Raw genomic sequence first — 18,849 nt, forward strand, 5'->3', positions numbered from 1 at the left:
TGCCGAGCAGAGCCATTTTGGGGATTAAATGCTTATGAGACACTGAATGTGGAATCACTATGTAAATTATAAAGCAAGATAAGTAATGTTGGTTATAGCTATAATTATAGTTAAAAATACAGAAAATTTGATCTGCAGCCAAAGTGCTTGATTAAGTGGTGTACTCCATGATCAACAGATATTCTCATTCATCATACCCAGAGATCACAGAAATCACGGGAGAAGCTGCTGGGTTTTCAGAGTACACCTGAATTAGAGCATGCCATGCATTATTTAAAACCAGGAGAAACAGTCTAACAGATGTTCTAGATAATGGCTGTTTGTCATCGATATTATCTCCTTTGTCTGGGAACATGTACTCATGTTTATAGAAGCCCTCTTGGGTTCCACATACTGAATAATGATGGAAATGATTCTTTAAAATGCAGCTGCTGGACTATATTTTTTCAACTGAGAATCTAGTGTGACCAAAACACAGCTTTGGGCTCACAAGCCAACTGGTCGGCCTGATGTGGTGCAAGAAGCAGTGTGCAAACTGGCTGTGCTACTTACTAGCTGTTACTAAATCTCTATGAACCCCAGTCTCTTGATCCCTAAAGTGGTACTAACAAGGCTTTCCTTTCAGATTTGTTATGCATGTAAGAGATAATATGCATGATGTGCCCAGCATATTGGAGGCATTTACTAAATCAAATATATTACTACTTTGTACGTACTTATGTGGAAGTAATGCTAGGAGATAACTTCATTTGCTTAAGCTAAAGCAGTGAAAACAATTAATTCCTAGACCCGTCAAACTGAATTTGAATTCATCCAATATTAATTTTATGTGTGTACACCTAACGGTGACCAAAATCTATAGCAAGTAGGCCATTTACTTTGGTGTCCAACCCAGGTTTGAGTCCAGGCTCAGCAAACTTAGAAACAAGAGGCCTTGGGCAAATTACCTAATACCGTGAAGCTCGGTTTCCTCATCTGTAAAACAGAGATAATAATAGACACTTTAGAGTATTGTTATAAAGACATAGTGAGGGCATACTTGTAAAGTATCTATCACAGTACCTGCTTCATTTTGAGTGATCCATCAAACATAGCTATTGTTATTATAGAACTCAGATCCTCTTAATATCGCTCACTAGCAGGAAGACTCTACTGCAGGCACTTCCCAAGTGGAAACATACTTGCAGACTAGTGGATATTACAGAGTTTACATGCTTTTATAATGAGAAAATAACAGAGGTTTTGTGTCAGTATCAGTGCACTGATGCATTATACTCTGCAGGTAATAAAAGACTTCTTTTATAATAATAAAATAATAACTTTCTTTTAGGGCTTTAACAGGTTTAAAATGAAAAGGGTCTGACAGCAAATTGTTTTTATGTTAACTAAATTAACCAAAACAAAAGCAGCAAGAAGGAATAAAGGAAAAAGAGTTTGTAAACCTTAGAATCCAGCCTTGACTCTGTTCTAATTCACTGAATGACCTTGGACAGGCCCAAGTCTTTGTTTCTTTGCTTGTAAAATGAAAGTGTCCCTCTGTCCTTGCGAGAATTCAGCATTTTCTTGGAGGTGTTAGTCAATGCAATGAGATGAGGAAAAGAAGTTAAAGGTGTAAGAATGTTAAACAATGGGTCAACATTGTGATTATTTTGCAGACAATGTAATTATCTACATAAAAAAATTCTAGAAGATGTGCAGACTATTAGAATTAATAAAAGAGCTCAAGAAGATTTTCATATGCAAGACACATTAAAAATTACTAATGTTCTTTTATACCAATAATGACCTATTCTTGGAATCAGAAAAGAAAAAAATCTCTTTATCATAGCAAAACACTACAAGATGCCCAGGAATAAATTTAACAAAAGATGCACACAACTTTCATGAGGAAAATTATAAAATGTTTTCAAAAGATATGAAATGAGATTGAGAAGGTGTTGAGGTGAAATGGGTCCATGTTTGAGAAGACTCAATATTATAATGATAGTGATTCTTCCCAAAACTAATTTATAAATTTGACAGGGTTTCAATCAACAGTCAGACCAAACTCTTTCTGAAATTTGATACACTGACTCTACAATTTATACAGAATTATAGTTTATAACCAATGGTGATTTTTGGCCCCAGCTGACATTTGGCAATGTCTGAAGTCTAGATACAGAGACCAGAGATGCTGTTCATCATCTAGAGCACACAGGACAGACCCTACCACAAAGAATAATCTAGACCCAAGTACCAATGGTACCAAAGTTGGGAGACCCTAATATAAACAAGCAAAGGCTCTGGAATGGATAAAGACTAATTTGAAAAATAACACAGAGGGAGACTTGTCTGCAGTTATCAGAACTTAATATAAAATGTTAGTAAATATTAATAAAACTATGTGGAAGCAGTACAGGGGTAGACACATTTGTAAATGCAGCAAAATAGAAAGCCCAACCCACACATAGATGCGATATGAAAGAGGACAGCTGGACAGCCACTAGCTGTGTGGCCTTGAGCAAGTCACTTAACCTCTCTGTGCTTCTTTCATTCCCTAACTGCAAAATGAAGATAAAAGGACTACCTCCCTCATAACTGGTGGGAAGATTTGATTAGTTAACCCAGGCAATGTGTGAGAACACAACCAGAACTCTGAGAAGGCTGGCTATTGGTGATATTGTCGTCTTCCTGGCCGGGCGTGGTGGCTCACACTTGCAATCCCAGCACATTGGGAAGCCAAGACAAGTGGATCGCTTGAGCTCAGGAGTTCAAGACCACCCTGGGCAACATAATCAGACTCTATCTCTACAAAAAATACAAAAAAAATTAGCCAGGTACAGTGTCGCCTGCCTGGGGTCCCAGCTACTCAGGAGGCTGAAGTGGGAGGATTGCTCAAACCTGGGAGGCAGAGGTTGCAATGAGCTGAGATCACGTCACTGTGCTCCAGCCTGGATGACAAAGCGAGATCCTGTCTCAAAAAAAATTGTCTTCCTGGCCGGTAGAGGTGGCTCACGCCTGTAATCCCAGCACTTTGGGAGGCCGAGGCAGGTGGATCACAAGGTCTGGAGATGGTGACCATCCTAGCTAACATGGTGAAACTCCGTCTCTACTAAAAATACAAAAAAATTAGCCGAGCATGGTGGCAGGTGCCTGTAGTCCCAGCTACTCGGGAGGCTGAGACAGGAGAATGGTGTGAACCCTGGAGGTGGAGCTTGCAGTGAGCTGAGTTTGCGCCACTGTACTCCAGCCTGGGCAACAGAGCGAGACTCCATCTCAAAAAAAAAAAAAAGTCTTCCTTATGAATGTTACATGTCCTAATCACCTAAAGGATTAATTGAATTGGGGGGAAAAAAGCTAGTCGATTCTCAATTATCCATACTATTGGAAACAAGCAGTAACACAGAATATACATACTACAACTAAGGACAACCTAAAACTGCACTATCCAAGACAATAGCCACTAGCCACGTGAAACTATTTAAGTGTTAAAGTCAAATAAAATTTAAAATTCAGTTCCTCAGTAGCACCAGCCACATTCCACAAGCTCAGTGTTACATGCAGCCACCACTACCATACTGAACAGAACCGAAGATAAATAAGCATATCATCAGAACAGTAAGCTCTGTTGGACAATGCTGATCTAAAAGCCATATGTGAAAAATGTACCTTCCTACTTCTATATGAAAAAAGTATTTATTCTCTAAGAACAGGTAAGTAGGTTTTGGGGAGGCAGATAGGTCGAAGGTGAGGGGTCTTGGGTTACCATTACACATAGCAAATCACATATTCCTAACTAATCTACTTTGGCTTTTTCTTCATTTAAAAATATTTTATTTTACATTTTTAAAACTCACTTCAATGGAACAGCCCTTTAAGATGCAAATCTGGAAGTCAGGCACAGTGTTTTACGCCTGTAATCCTGTAATCCCAGCACTTTGGGAGGCGGAGGTGGGAGGACTGCTTGACCCCAGGAGATCAAGACTTGCCTGGGCAACATGGTGAGACCTCATCCCTATAAAAAATCAAAAAATTAGCCAAGTGTGATGATACATGCTTATAGTCCCAGCTATTCTGGAGGCTGAGGTGGGAGGATTGCTTGAACCCAGAAGTTCAAGTAAGCCATGATCATATCACTGCACTCCAGACTGGGTGACAGAGCAAGACACTGTCTCAAAATGAAAAAGAAAAAAATAAAATAAAACTCATTTCTGTGGGGAAAAAAAAATCCAGTTTAAGACATCTGAGTAACTCAGCATTACCAATTAAGATGCCACTATGGGTGGCACTGTGACTCATAAGAGAGGGCCATGCTGCTGGGCTATTTGCACATGAATATCCTGGTCTGAAGTCATTACAAATCCAGTATGTTTGCGACTCAGTAAGATGTCCTTACTTAGTTTTTCTATTACTGTTATCACGGTGGATCAAAACAGATAGATGCATTTACTGGTTCCCCTCTAACGATAATAAAAAGAAACAGTTTATAAAATCAGATTATATGAAAAATTGCCTAATGATAATAATTTATAAGCTCATTGTGGAATAATGATGTATTCAAGAGTTGTCGTTATATGATGAAAGAAAGGTAATATGAAAGATTTTCTCTGTGAAGAATGACTACAGATGAATTGCGCCAAGATACAATTCTCTGATAAGGGACAATAAGAACCTCTAGAACACTTCATAATAGACTACTCAGGGTGAATTGAGGATTGCAATAAAAGCCCATAAATTAAAAAGTTTCCATATGATTTCTGATAAAAGACATGCCAAGGTGAAATAAAGAATCATTGGAATCAACTGATATCCTGCCTGTAGCCAGCAGGTCATAAAGGAAAATTTTCTAGGAAACTATATAAAATATAATTTTTTAAGCTCGGAATTTTCAAAACCTGGGTTTCAACTACATCTTCTTAGAATTCTTTTGCTAGGGAAAAGAAAATTTTAGAAAAGAAGAAATAAGCTTTCAGTGCAATTCAAACTGCATCCATTCTCATATCAAGACCCAGGGAAAATGGGTAGATGATGTCTACAGTATAAGCACATCGTATTAATCTGTCGGAAGTGGATGACTTCAACAAGCTCACAATTTTTTTAACAGATGAAGAACCAGGCCACAAATGAGAAAAACAGGCAACAGGGAAGCTAAGTAAAGGGTCCAAGGTCACGTATTTACAAAGGGTGAAGCCACAATTTCAACCCCAGCAGGCTGACAGCAGGTTGAGAGCTTGTGATCACAACTCTGTAGCTGCCTGAATACAGCATATCTGTCCCAAGCCACACTACGCAGCAGCCAATAGGATGAGGTGAAGCCAGACATTCCTGGGTATAAAGTTCTTCAAGACACATCAAGCTAAAAGAAAAAGAAAGTGTGGGAGGGGGAATGGAGAAAGGAAGTTGCAAAATAATGTATATGATCACAAGGAGTAGACAAATCCTGAAAACAAGACCATGCCTTTTCTACATGCGTGTTAGCACATGTAAACACATAGAAAATATATGCACACCAAATATCTAGAATATACACCAGAATGTAACTGCAGGTACCTTTGGGAAAGGCGGTGGGGTTGGAAGTGAAGAGGGAGAGGGGTTTAAATGGCATTTTCACTTTTTTCTCTGTGTACTTCTTTATTGTCTGATGTTTTCTATGATGATAATATATTCTTGAATTATCTAAAAATTAAATAGCCGATATGTGCATAAATATATAACACCTCCCCACACAGAAATATGTCTAGACAAAATGACTACCTTAAAGTCATAAAATCTTTCAAAACATTACCAATTTGGATAAAAGAGACAAATGCCATTCTATTACTTGCTAGGACTTACAAGTCATTCAGTCAGGTTATTAGTGATTTTTTTCCAAACAGACGTCCTACAAAAGGAAGAGTGTGGGAGTCCAGGAAAGCATGGACTAGGACAGACTCAAGCTTGTGTCAAGACAAGTGTACCTCCATGTCCTTCTCTGCACAGTAAGGATCAATAATCATGCCCCTGCCCAGGAGGGCTTCCGGCGTCTAGTCCTTAAAGGCATGGGATGGCAGCATCAGAAAGATTCCTGGAGCAGTCTGGGTTGTGCTTGTGCATTTCACCAAGCTCTCTGCTTTCCCAAAGATCCTGTACACTATCTGATATAGTTTCAGAAAACCAGCCAGGTATGGTGGCTCATGCCTGTAATCCTAGCACTTTTTTTTTTCTTTGAGATGGAGTTTCACTCTTGTTTCCCAAGAGTGATGGAATGCAATGGTGTGATCTCGGCCCACTGCATCCTCTGCCTCCCAGGTTCAAGCGATTCTCCTGCCTCAGCCTCCCCAGTAGCTGGCTTACAGGCACCCGCCACCACACTTGGCTGATTTTTTGTATTTTTAGTAGAAACAGGGTTTCACCAAGTTAGCCAGGCTGGTTTTGAACCCCTGACCTCAGGTGATCCATCTGCCTCGGCTTCCCAAAGTGCTGTGATTACAGACATGAGCCACCTCGCCTGACCCAAACCTAGCACTTTGAGAGTCCAAGGCAGGCAGATTACTTGAGCACAGGAGTTCGAGACCAGCCTGGGCAACAGGGCTAAAGCTCCTCTCTATTAAAATTACAAAAAATTAGCTGGGTCTGATGGTGTGCACCTGTAGTCTCAGCTGCTTGGGAGCCTGAGTTGGGAGGATCCCCCGAACACAGTGAGCCAAGATTGTGCCACTGCATTCCAGACTGAGCTATGGGAGTGAAATCCTGTCTCAAAAAAAAGAAAGAAAGAAATCCATAAATCCAAGTTTCTTAATCTCAGCACCATTGACAGTTTGGGCTGGAGGACTCGTTACTGTCGGTGCTGTTCTGTGCACTCTAGGATGCCAAGCAGTGTCCCCATCCTTTACCCACTCGATGCCAAAAGCACCTGTCTCAATTTTGATTACCCAAGTCTCCAGATATTCCCAAATGTCTCCTGGGGGACAAAGTCACCCCTGTTTGAGAACCATTGCCCTAAGTTATTATACTAGCTAAAGCTGATATAACTCCATCGTCATGGGACCTTCTGAATAGACAACCCTTATTTTATATACTCCCACAAATAATTGTAAAACTGCTTCCAAGCAGAAGTATGTGGAAAATAAAAATAAAATTTTAAAAATACAGTAAGGCAACTGTAGTTAACAATAATATAATGTATATTTCAAAATAGCTAGAAGAGAGGTTTCTGATTGTTCTCACCACAAAGAAATTATAAATGCATGAAGTGACAGATACGCTAATTACCCTGATTTGATCATTACACAAAGTATGCATGTAATAAAACATCATATTGTACCCATAAATATGTACAATTATTATGTGTTAATTTTCAAAATAAAACAAAACAAAAAGAAGTATTTGTGTAAAGAGATATACCCACTAAAGTTCAATTTTAGGAGACATAAGTCATCAAATCTTATTTTTTAGCAAAGAGTATTTAATTGGTGGGCTGAGTGCTTACAAAATCTTTGGAAGAGTGGGAGGAGCAGATTGTAGGTTAGACTTCCAGTTACTCTTAGCAATAACATGCACCTTTTCCTCAAGGACAACCACAAACCATGGGACCATCAGGGAGACAGAGAATCGAGAGGCTCTGGGAACACACCACCTTTTCTGTGATCCAAAGATCAATAAGGAAACCATTATCATCTCAACTATTGGTCTAAACCACAGCACACCAGACAGATACACAAGGGCAAAATAATGAGTGACCTTCCCTCCATTGATCTCTTGACACTACAAAACTTGACTGCTGGAAAGGAACCACAGCACAACCCCACATCTCCAGGTCTGCTTGCCAGAAATGCACAGGAATGCAGAAAGCACAAAGTGGAAAAATCAGAAGGCAGGCTCCACTCCACCTCTGCTACAGAGACACTTTCCAATGACGTCTCAAAAAGAAAAAAGAAAGAAATCCATAAATCCCAGTCCCATGGGAGTCTGGAAAATGTGTTTTTCGGCTGAAAAGCCTCTTGAGGAGCACTGGGCAGGCCTGTCCACCAACAACCCCTCAGCATGTGGCAGGGGGACTTGCGCTTACCAGGATGCCAGGGCAAGCCTTTCTGAGAAAAGCGTGCTTAGATGAGATTTGATGGCTGAGGAGGAGTTATCTAGGCAGATCCTAGAAGTCTTCTAGAAAAGGCAACAATGGTGAGATACTAAAGAGCCACGGCCCAGTGCAAACCGATGAGGAACACAATGTGTACGGCTGGTGCAGGGAGATAGTCACGGTTTAGACAGTGCATGAAGAAGGGAACCTGGTATGGTCTGCGTAGCAGTCCCTGCAGGTACCCTGCCCAAGCCCCTCAGTGCTGCCCTTGCACACCAAAGGCTGCTTCCTGTGTACTCTGGAATGCGCTGACCACAAGCCCGCAGGGTGAGCCAGGCGTCCTGGTGATCCGATGCTTCCGGACGCAGCCCTCACCCAGCCACAGACAGTGATTAGGAGCACAAGAACCTCAGCTTCTTGGGCTCTTCCTTGTGAGCTCGCCACCATCTCCCAGAGTTTCCTAGAGGAACTGTGCTCCAGTTGCCAGTGTAACTGGCTTCCCTTCCCTGTCACACTGCCCCATCCCCTGAGGATGTTTATCCAGATCATCACTCGAATCTTTGTCTCAGGATCTGATTCTGGGGAAATCCAAACTAAAATACCCTGAAATACAAGTCATCTTCTAAGCCCTACCTACTCAAGGGTTATAAGTCAACATGAGGCAGATGTGGGGAAGCGTCTGAGGGAGTCCAGCCATGACTGGCTTTTGTAGTCAAGACCCTGGTGCTGTCCACAGCACTCCAAGAATAATACCCAACACAGCTGACAGCAGAGGTGCCTGACTTTGCAGGTCTGGCTCTGGTGAGAACTGTAGACAGACAATGCTGCATTTTTTCACATCTACACTTGGAAAAAACATTTGCTAACTTAGCAGGGGCCTCAGACTTTGAGCAAGTCATGGGACTTCTCGAAGAGCCTTCAGAGCTTGGAAGCGTCCTCAGCCCACCTCCCAACTACTGCATGCATCCAATTAACCTGCTCTGACTCGGACATTTCCAATATTCTTCACAAATATTAAACATTCCTCTTTAAGTGCATCAAGAGTTCACCTACTCACAAGTGTCATCAGTAAATTCTAGTGGCTTAGTTTAGGTAACTGGCAGAGCGGCTCTGAGGAAGTGCATGGCCATTTTTTTAGGGCTGCTTACAATGTAAATCCCATTCCCTCTGCAATAGGGAAAACAGCACTGGACTGAGTCTGTAAAGCAATAGCCACTTGGTCCACATGACTTCATTCTGCAGTGCTATAAAGGAAAACCCCAAACTTTCTACTCCAAAACAATCTTCTAATAAAAACAGCACCAATATAATAATTGGAAAGCAAGAATTAATTCATATACATGAAGTTCTAGAAAAGGCAAAACAATAGTCCCAGAAAATGGGTCAGTGTTTACCAGGTGCTGGAGTTGCAAGGACGGGTTGAATACATAGCAGCCAGGAGAGCTTTTGGAGTAATGGAAATATCCTATGTCTTGATTGTGAAGATGGTTACATGACTATGCACATTTGCCAGACTAATCAAGCTATCCACCAAAAGTCTACAGATTCTATTCTGTGTAAATTATACCTCAATAAAGCTAATTGAACTACTTTTATAATTTATGAAAAACCTTTCAGTAGTTGTCCCAATGATATGTTTTTATCTGTTGATGTATAGTAATATATGTTACCTATTCAATAGATTGTCTGTAGTTAATAATAATACTATAAATATAAGATAAGTCATTTTTGTTAAGTGTATTCTTTATTCTCTGGAAATTTTAAAACTACCTGATTGAAATTCTCCATCCTCTAAGAGAATGAAAGGAGACAATAAAGATCACTGGTTTTGGAATCAAACAGATATGGGTTCAAATATTGCCTCTGTTGTTTTTCTAGCTGTATGACTTTGGGAATTTTACTTAATCTTTGGTCAAACTCAATGACCACAGCTAGCTTCAAGGGAATCTGGAAAATGTCCCATTTGTTCTATGCAACCATCTCTCCAGCTATAAATTTCTACAGAAGAAAAAGCAAGCAGATTTGGGTGAGGAAATGGGGTGCAGCTAGCCATATCCATCACAGAGTGCATTTCCTTTAACACACATTGGCCTTTGGGAATAACCCCACCAAAAGCAAATTCTGTTTCTTTAAAAAAAAAAAAAAAAATTCTTGTCCTTCTACTCCACCACTCACACCAAACATAAGAGCCCCATTGACTCGTGAGCATCGGAAAGCATGATCCCTCTGTGCCCACACAGGGAACCTCTCTGAGGGAGGCCTTCTCCCAAGTCACCCATGTTAGAGTGGGATCCGCCTCCCGTGTTAGCAGCCAGCAGCCATGGTGCCGTTCCTAGCCCAGAGACCACCATTTTGGACAATCTTTCCCTTTGTTCTATTTGATTTCTCTCCTCAACCAGATGCAACAATGCCCATCTATGCTCAGCTCACAAGCAACCACCAATATGGTCACCATTGTCAATCTAAGTCCCTTGGAAATACAGTGGGCACCTGTGCCATGTCTCCTTGTGAAATCATAAAATGAGGCAAAAGAGAGGAAAAGATTATTTCAACATGAAAGAACAGCATATTACATTTCCTATGTCATCAACCCAGACAGTGGCTTTAAAATCAGAACAGCACTGGAGGTGACTCCAGCCCCTTGCCATTTTGTGGGGCTCCCCAGGGAAGATGGAAGGACAGACAGTAGTAACACAAGAGGCAAAGCATTAAATATGAGGATCTCACATCCTTTCGGTGCCAGCAATAGCCATGTTTGCTCACGGCTAACCAGTCAGGGAAGGAGGATGATTTATTATAAGCTGTTGCAGAATATATTATGCAGGGTAGAGGCATGGAAAGGTCTTTGATATGTATCTGAAAGAGCTTCAAACCCATAAAAGAGATAAATTTTGTATGAAGAGTGTCACTGAGAGGCCGGGAAGAATCTCCAACACATCTTCATATCACAGGGAATAATGAAGGGCTGCTCTAAGCACACAATCCGGGCATTAATTTCACTTAAAGAGGCCGTCATTAGCATATCGATGCACACAACTTCACACTATAAGCCGTCTGTGCAATTGGGAAACACAGCTAAAGACTTCACGGTCAAGGCCTTGATCCACGGTCAAGGCCTTGATCCACGGTCAAGGCCTTGATCCACGGTCAAGGCCTTGATCCATGGTCAAGGCCTGGAATGTGTGTTTTCTCAATTGTTTCGTCTTGAAATGCTGACCTGATGTCTGGTTCCTTTCTTCTAATCCTCCAAAACCACAATTTAAGAGCAGTAAACTGTCTTCCTTTTCTTTTCCCTTAACTCCCAGCTCCTGTGTAATTCCCAGCTTCTGATCAAAGCCTCCTGGAATACAAGCTCCAGTGGCCTGTGGGCTTGTTCAATGGCCTGTTCTCTGAGGGGGCTACCAGCATGGCCCTGGCTCCCCACGGCCTGTCTCCTTCAACCCGGCCTCCCCCGTCTGTCCAGGCTTTAGAGAAAGCAGGTAAGAGCTCTTCTGAAGCGGCTCACAGCACCCTGGCACACAACCAGTTACTAGGCAGACAACATAATATTTGTCGAGAACGCCTCTTGTTCTTGAATTATGGTTTCCTGCTCCAAGCTGCTGCTGTTTGAATTGGGCTGCACCTAATTATGGTTTTATTTGCTTTAATAAAGAGATATCCAAGTGTGCAGAGAGTTACACACAAAACAATAATAACAATAATAATAGTAAAGTGTCTCTCTAAACATCTGCAATTAAGGCATTTGTTGTTAATTGCATTAATTAACCTCCCCCATGAAGCAGCTGGTGCGGTTTCCACAACAAGGAAAAAAGAAAGCCAATTCCCAGAAGTATTGGGTTGGCAGCTTCTAGAGAGCCCATCCCCTGGGTTACCGGCTCCCTGTGCTTTCAGATGGAGGTACATTCCCACTGAGCTGCCCGTCACCCTGGGACCAGGGACCAAAGCGCCCTTCAGCTAGAGCATCATGGCCAAGCTCTTGCAGGCCACTGAAGCCCGATGGGATGGCTAGAGCTTACAGAGAGCCAGTCCTAGTGAAATAGCAATCATTGCAACATTAATAATAATTAGAGTGACACTGATTCAGCCCAGTTCTCAAGTCTCCAAAGCAGGATGACCCAATAGAGCAGCCCCTCCCACTATGGTCCAAGAGGTGGTATCCTGCCCTTTGCAAGACACAACAGGAAAATTTGGTGGAATCTTGATCCTAAACATGATTGCCCCTTCCGCAGTGGACTAATATGATTTTACCGTTTTGCAGAGACACATAAATATTATCCCATTCTCACAAGTCCTGGAGACTCTAGGGGCATGTGACTGTCCCATTCTGCAAACAAGAATAACAGCATAACCAGGAGGCATTCACCCTTAATAGCCAGGCTCCAGGTCTCCTGCCCCTGCTCTGTAAGCCACAGAGCATATGACCACTGTCCAAATTTTTTTAAAAACTGAGGTGACATGAGTGAGCCTTTGTTTCCCGCCCAAGGAACTAGATGTCCCAGATTTATCAAAATATTTTCAAAAATCTGAACCACAGCTATTACAGTAATTCTCCAATTTTGGTACCTTGGCTAACATTAATTGCCTTCCATTAAAAAATTAGGAATATGTAAAGAATGAAATTTCATGTATTCAGTCGGCAAACAGTTGTGTGTCTAATATGCGTCAGGCATTTCACTAGGTGTTGAAGATCCAACAAAGGCAAAGGAAAAAATACTGTCATGAAGCTTCCACGAGGAAGAGGAAATTAATCAAAGATGTTCACAGTGAAATGTAAAAGTGTGGCCATGCTAAGTATCTGAAAGGAGAGGCATGTGGCGTCATAAGACACATAACATGAGGGAGGCATTTGCAGGACAAGTTGTGCATACAGGGAGGCCTGGGCAGACAAGGAGAGGGGCAAGGGCTTCCTGAAGAGGGAAGAGCATGGGCAGAGGTCAGTCGTGAGAGGAACCAAGCCATGATGGGCTGGTGAGGTTGGAGAACAGAGAGTGGTGGGGTCGGGGGGTAGAGAGAGGGGCCTGAAGAGGTGGGCAGGGGCCTGACCCAGAAGATCCTTGCAATCCCTGCAAAGACAGAAGACACTGGAAATCCACTGGTGGTGTAGGCAGGGGAGCATCAGAACCAGGCTAGTGTTTTGAGAACAGAACTCTGGCTGCTGGGTGGAGAATGCATGTTGGGAGGGCGTCAAGAAGGTGGGAGACCCAGCTAGATATGAACCCTGACTATGGCGGTGGAGAGAAGCAGAAGTCCGCATCAAGACAAAATTGTGAGAAGCAAAATCAATACAATTTGGCAGTGGAGGAGGGGCCAGTGATGCCCCCTGGGTTAATGGTAATGCCACTGTCTGTGCTGGGGGAATCGTAGAGGAGGACGCTGTGGTTTAAACATGGTTTGTTTCCACCAAATCTCCTGTTGAAGTCGATTCCAGTGTGTCAGTGCTGGGAAGTGGGGACTAGTGGGAGGTGTTGGGGTCATGAGGTAGATCCCCCATGAATAGAGCAATGCCCTCCCATGGGAGGGAGTGAGTTCTCACTCTATTTGTTCCAGCAAGAGTTGCTTGTTAAAAAGAGCCTGGCACCTCCCCACTCTCTTTTGCTTCCTCTCTCACCAGTGATCTCTGCGAGTCGGGGTTCCCCTTTCACTGTGAGTGGAAGCAGCCTGAAGCCCTCACCAGATGCAGAGACGCAATTATGAACTCTCCAACCATCAGAATCATGAGCCAAACAAACATTTTTTTCTTTATAAATTACACAGCTTCAGATATTCCATTCTAGCAACACAAAATGGACTAAGACAGAGAACAAGAGTGAAGAGGAAAGATTGAGTCAGGTTTTGGACATGAACATGTTAGGTGCTTCTGGACCATCCAAGAAGGAGCGCTGAGCTGGAATACAGGCCTAGAGCTGCAGGAGAGATGCCAGGCAGCATGCAGATGTGAGGGTTGTTGGTAGGGGGGCAGAAATGGAAACCACAGAAGAGGATGAGATCAACGTCTGTGAAAATATGGAGTCAGAAAAAAAGTATGGAATTGCTGAGCCCTAAGCAATTCCAATACTTAATTTCAGACGAGAAAATGGCAAAGGAGACTCCAATGAGAGAAAGAATGTGGCCAGAGAGCTGTGGGGAAAGCCCAGGGAGCGTCACACCCTGCAAGTCAGGCAAGGGAGTGTGTCCGGAGGAAAGGAGCTTGAGGTGCCACCGAGGGCTAAGGAGAGTGACAACTAGAAAATATCCCTTGATTTGGTGACACAGAAGGAATTGGTAACCTCAGTGAAGATGCCAGGATGGGTAGGGAATGGGCCAGATGGGTGCAGGGAGAGGCTGGAGGGAAGAAACAGGGACAGTGCTATCAAAAACTCTGATTGGAAATGAGGAGGAGCAACTCTGGGCAGTAGCTGAACGGGCCTGAGGTGAGGGCAGATTTGGCTTGATTTTGTAATAGAAGAGATTAGCAGATGTATTAAAAGCCAATGGGGGAAACTTGCCCAATGCTACATGTGAGAATTATGCATTTCACTGTAAATTTTTACTTAACAGAAAAGAAACAAAAATGAATCTTGAAATCTGGTCAGTGGTGTGCAGGCTGAAGTGTTTAGGAAGTGAGTGTAAAATGTCTGCAATTTGCTTTGAAATGCATTTTTTTTAAAGTCTTGGCGGGTGGTTAGAAGAATGGACAGAAGAGCAGATGTGTGATCCGGCACATACAGCAAATGCCAAACGTGGCATCTGAGTGGTAAGTGTGTGATGTTCTCTGTACAATTCTTTCAACTTTTGCAACATTGGTGAAAAGAAAATAAGAAGGGTCCAGTTGACAGAAAAAGACTATTCAAATGCAAAAAGAAAACAGATGTGGTAAATTTCCCAAGGAGCTGGAAGGAGATGGGGTTGATGAAGACATCTGGCTGAGATAGGAAGGTGAGGAGCTTCACAGAAACAAAAGAAAAAGGAAAATGACAGCAACTCTCCCTACTCAGCCATGATTAATCAAGCGGTAATCCACAATGGCCCTCCCCTGGCATCACTAACAGGCTTTTTTTTCTTTTTTTTAACATTGATAATGAATTTGCAAAAATCCCCATGATTTAAGGTCAGCCTACAAGGTGATTCCAAACACACTGCTAAACAGGCTAAAGTTCTTTGAACTTCCCTTCAGATGCTCTGTCAGCCTGATGACTCCCACCACCCATGTCTTGAGAAAAGACAAGTGAAATGAGCTCCTGCCACATCCAAGCCACTGCAAGTTCTATCGTCTCTTGAGCCTCAACAAGCACAAGCTTTGGGATCCACAGACTTGAGCTCGAGAGTCCCAGCTGGATCCTTCACTAGCTCAGGGACCTCAGTCTCCTCCCCTGTAAAATGGGGGCAAGAACCACTCCTGCCTCTCCCAATCACTGAAAGGGTTACATGAATGAGGTCCTGCACACATAAAACCTCTAGGCCCACACTGGGTCCATAGTAACCGGAAAACACAGATTGTCATTTTCCAAAAATACAAAGCTTAAGTGCAATTCATGCACAAGGATGCACTGTTGTCACTCAGAAGACACTTTATAATGTCGAGAGAGCGGCGGTGCTCATCTTTTGAAATCTCTTTCGCTCTCTACTCACATCTCAAGCTGCATAAAAAGTGTCCTTTCTGGTGTCCCTGGTGCCTTAGGTCATATTGCTCGTCCACATAAAAGCCCATTCGAGAATCATTATCACCCAAGCGGCTTCCAGATTGGCGGCTCATCACTTCTGAACGGTCCCAAGGCGGCCACGGAGAAGTGCCCCAAAGCCTTGTTTGTTTCCTTGGGCCAAAGGTCCACCTGTGGTAATTAGCAAGATTGGTCCTGGACCAGACCGAGTTGGTAGAGCCACAAGACCAAAGGATGCCCTTCAACATGCTGCATGGAAAAAGTGTCTCTGATTATCTGCTCCCAGATCTGAAAAGCTACCTTGTGTGAGCTCAGTGGAAAACTCCAATTCATTAACCGATTTCAACAGAAAAAGACAATCTCAAAAGGCTTGTTGACAACCACTGTAGCCATGGTGTAACCTTATCCTATCTTTCATTATTCTGCTTTTATTAGGAAAAGAAAAAAAGGCGTGTGTTTTCATGGACATAACCTCACAGAAAGCTTTCACACACAAGATGCACAAGATGAAAAAAATACACTTATTGGAGGAACGCTCGATATACTTGAAAGTGCTAGGAACATCTTCATTCTCTCTGTAGAAGTCACATTTCCTTTAGGATTGTGTAGCCTCAGATATAAAAATATTGTTAATTCAATTCATATGAAACCTTACAATATCCCACTGAAGGTAGACTTTGTAACCGACTGCAGCTCAACCCTGCCCTCTGTATAGACAAGACTCACCCACAGTAGCAGAACCTTCTCCAAACAGAAACATGTGGCAGACAATGTTAATGGGTCCAAGCAACAACACATAGAATGGACAGGCAGTGGGTAAGGGGGTCACCTGCACCTGCCGTCAGCCTCTCACCTGTATCCCAGCTGACCAGGCACCTAGGAACATAGTAGCTCATACTTATTATGCCTGTTTCATTTGCTTGCACAATGGTTAGAGATTTTCGATTTTTTAGTTAGCTGTTTATATTTTTAAATCCTGACATTTCTAATTAAAAAAAAAAAAAAAAAAAAAAAACCTGGATTTCCAGCTTTCTCATGAAATACCAGGAACTCTGACAAAATGGAGTCCCAGAGGTAGCACTAAGGGAAGACATAGGAAGCCCTAGACCTCCCAGTGCCCTTCAACACCCCAAATTCACCCTCCAAATAAACAGAAAATCTCAGTCTGCAACCTCCTCTTCCAGAGACATCCCTGGCCACACTCACACAGATGCCACCATGGGACCCTCCCAAGTAAAAATCATGGGGCCCCAACCCCTGCCAAGCTTGCAGGAGGAGAGGAGTTGCTGCCTCCTTTGGACAAGGCCAGTGACCTCTGTTCCACCTGAGTCACCACTGGACCCTTGCACTGCACACCTGACCCCTGGGAGGAATCACTTTTGAGACCTGGACCATGGTGAATGGATGAACTGGAAAAGGACATTGTTTTCAAATGGCAATTAACTCAAGATGCAGACAACCCTTATTATTTGTGGATTCCATATTTGCAAATTTAGCTACTCGATAAAATTTATTTGTTATCCCAAAATCAATATTCCCAGTAATTTCCTGGTCACTCAAAGACACCGGCAGAGTGGAGAGAAATTTGAGTCACCCAGTGCTGAGGAAGAACACAATGACATCTTACCTTCTGGTTCCAGTTCTCATACTGCAAATAAGCATTCTTTCTGTGATCTATTTAGTGCCATGATTTTCACATTTTTGTGGGGTTTCTTTGGTGATTTCACATTTATAATGGCCCCAGGCTTCGTGTTGCTGTGCTGGCTAGAGTTCACAGGCACGAGAGGCTGTGAGGTGCCTTACGGAGGAAATTCATGTGCTAGAAAAGCTTCCTTCAGGCCTGAGTCACAGCGTTGCTGGTCCTGAGTTTAGTGCTAATGGATTCACACTATACCTCAAACAAGGCATCTGTCAACAGAAACATACATAGAACGAGGTTATGTACTGATCAGTTGACAAAATGTGACCAGAGGCTAGCAGGAATCTAACTCTATGCTTCTCTTAGGAGCAACGATTCAGCGTCTACTAGTTCAGTGTTCATGGCAGCTTTATAGAACACAACTACCATGAGTGATGAGACTTTAAGTCACTGCTGCCACAGGGGGCCACCAGGAAAGGGTTTACAACAGGAGTGATTTCCCTATGTGGTTTCAGGGATGCCAAGTTGCAGGGATGATTCAAAGAAAGAGTTAAGAGGAATGAACTGTTTCTTCCGACTCTGGGTGCAGAAGGGAGCAGAAGTACCCCCCTGGTCCCAGCCTTGGGGTCAACTTTGAGGCTGCCCTGCCCTTTAACTAGGGCCCCCTTGTCCCCCATTCTACCTGTGCCAGGCCCTGTTTTACTGTGTCTGGAACCCCATGCAGAGCCCACTTCCCTGCAACTGGTGTTCCCTCCTTCCATGGATGGAGTCTGAAGAACCAGGTCTTTGCACCTACAGGGAGCCCCCAGATCAAAGCTGCCGGGGCAGATCTCAGTGTCTGCAGGAGGGAGAGGTGCAGGAGTGAATAGATTGCTTTTATGTCTTCAGGCTTTTGAGCTTTCTCTTTTAAAAGACACTAACTCTACATATAAAATGCATTATCTCCATATACCTGCTAGCAAACAGCCTTCCTTAAACAAATCAACCTATCCAGGGCTGGAGTATACAGCTGCCCAGGCTGGGCACTGCACAACCCCAGGGAGGAAGAACGCCAATTCACATCAGAGTCTATGTGCAGCACAGAGTCCTGACAGAGTGGGACATACCTTGAAGCTACATCTTCCACTGCATAATGTTCTCCTTTGGGAACATGAATCTAAGTATCTGCCTTCCCCACCCAAGTCAATGGGAAGTGGTTTCATTGGCCACCAGATTTCACAGAAAATAAAATGGGAGTGTTTTCCCTTTCCTCCAGAAAGACTTTTTATCACCAAGTCACCATCTTACTCCAGTGTTTCTGGAACTCACTACTCTTTTTGTTGGTTTCCAAGCAGCAGCTGGAGACCTCCCTGGGTCAACCAGCAGCTGGGTGCAAACCCAACTCAGGTTAGAGCTTAACTCCAGCAAGCACAGCACTGCCTCCTACAAGCCCCCACATAGCATTTGCCTCCAAAACTACAGTTAAGCAGGATCCCATAGGCCTCCCTGTAACAATCTCTCCATGGGAAAGAAGGGAGGAAGGAAGGGAGGGAGGGAGG

General features: G+C 43.1%; 1 long non-coding RNA gene across 2 annotated transcripts in view; it reads right to left on the reverse strand.

The window, feature by feature from the left end:
• Positions 1-18,849, reverse strand: part of LOC108523868 (uncharacterized) — a 99,235-nt gene that overhangs the window by 73,503 nt on the left and 6,883 nt on the right. For both annotated transcript variants that reach the window (XR_001883911.1, XR_001883912.1), the window contains exon 2: positions 17,300-17,580. This is a non-coding gene — a long non-coding RNA (uncharacterized LOC108523868). The remainder of the gene's footprint in view (positions 1-17,299; positions 17,581-18,849) is intronic.

The sequence above is a fragment of the Rhinopithecus bieti genome, unplaced genomic scaffold (genome assembly GCF_001698545.2).
Source record: "Rhinopithecus bieti isolate Rb0 unplaced genomic scaffold, ASM169854v2 scaffold_76888, whole genome shotgun sequence".
In the NCBI taxonomy this organism is placed as follows: Eukaryota; Metazoa; Chordata; class Mammalia; order Primates; family Cercopithecidae; genus Rhinopithecus; species Rhinopithecus bieti.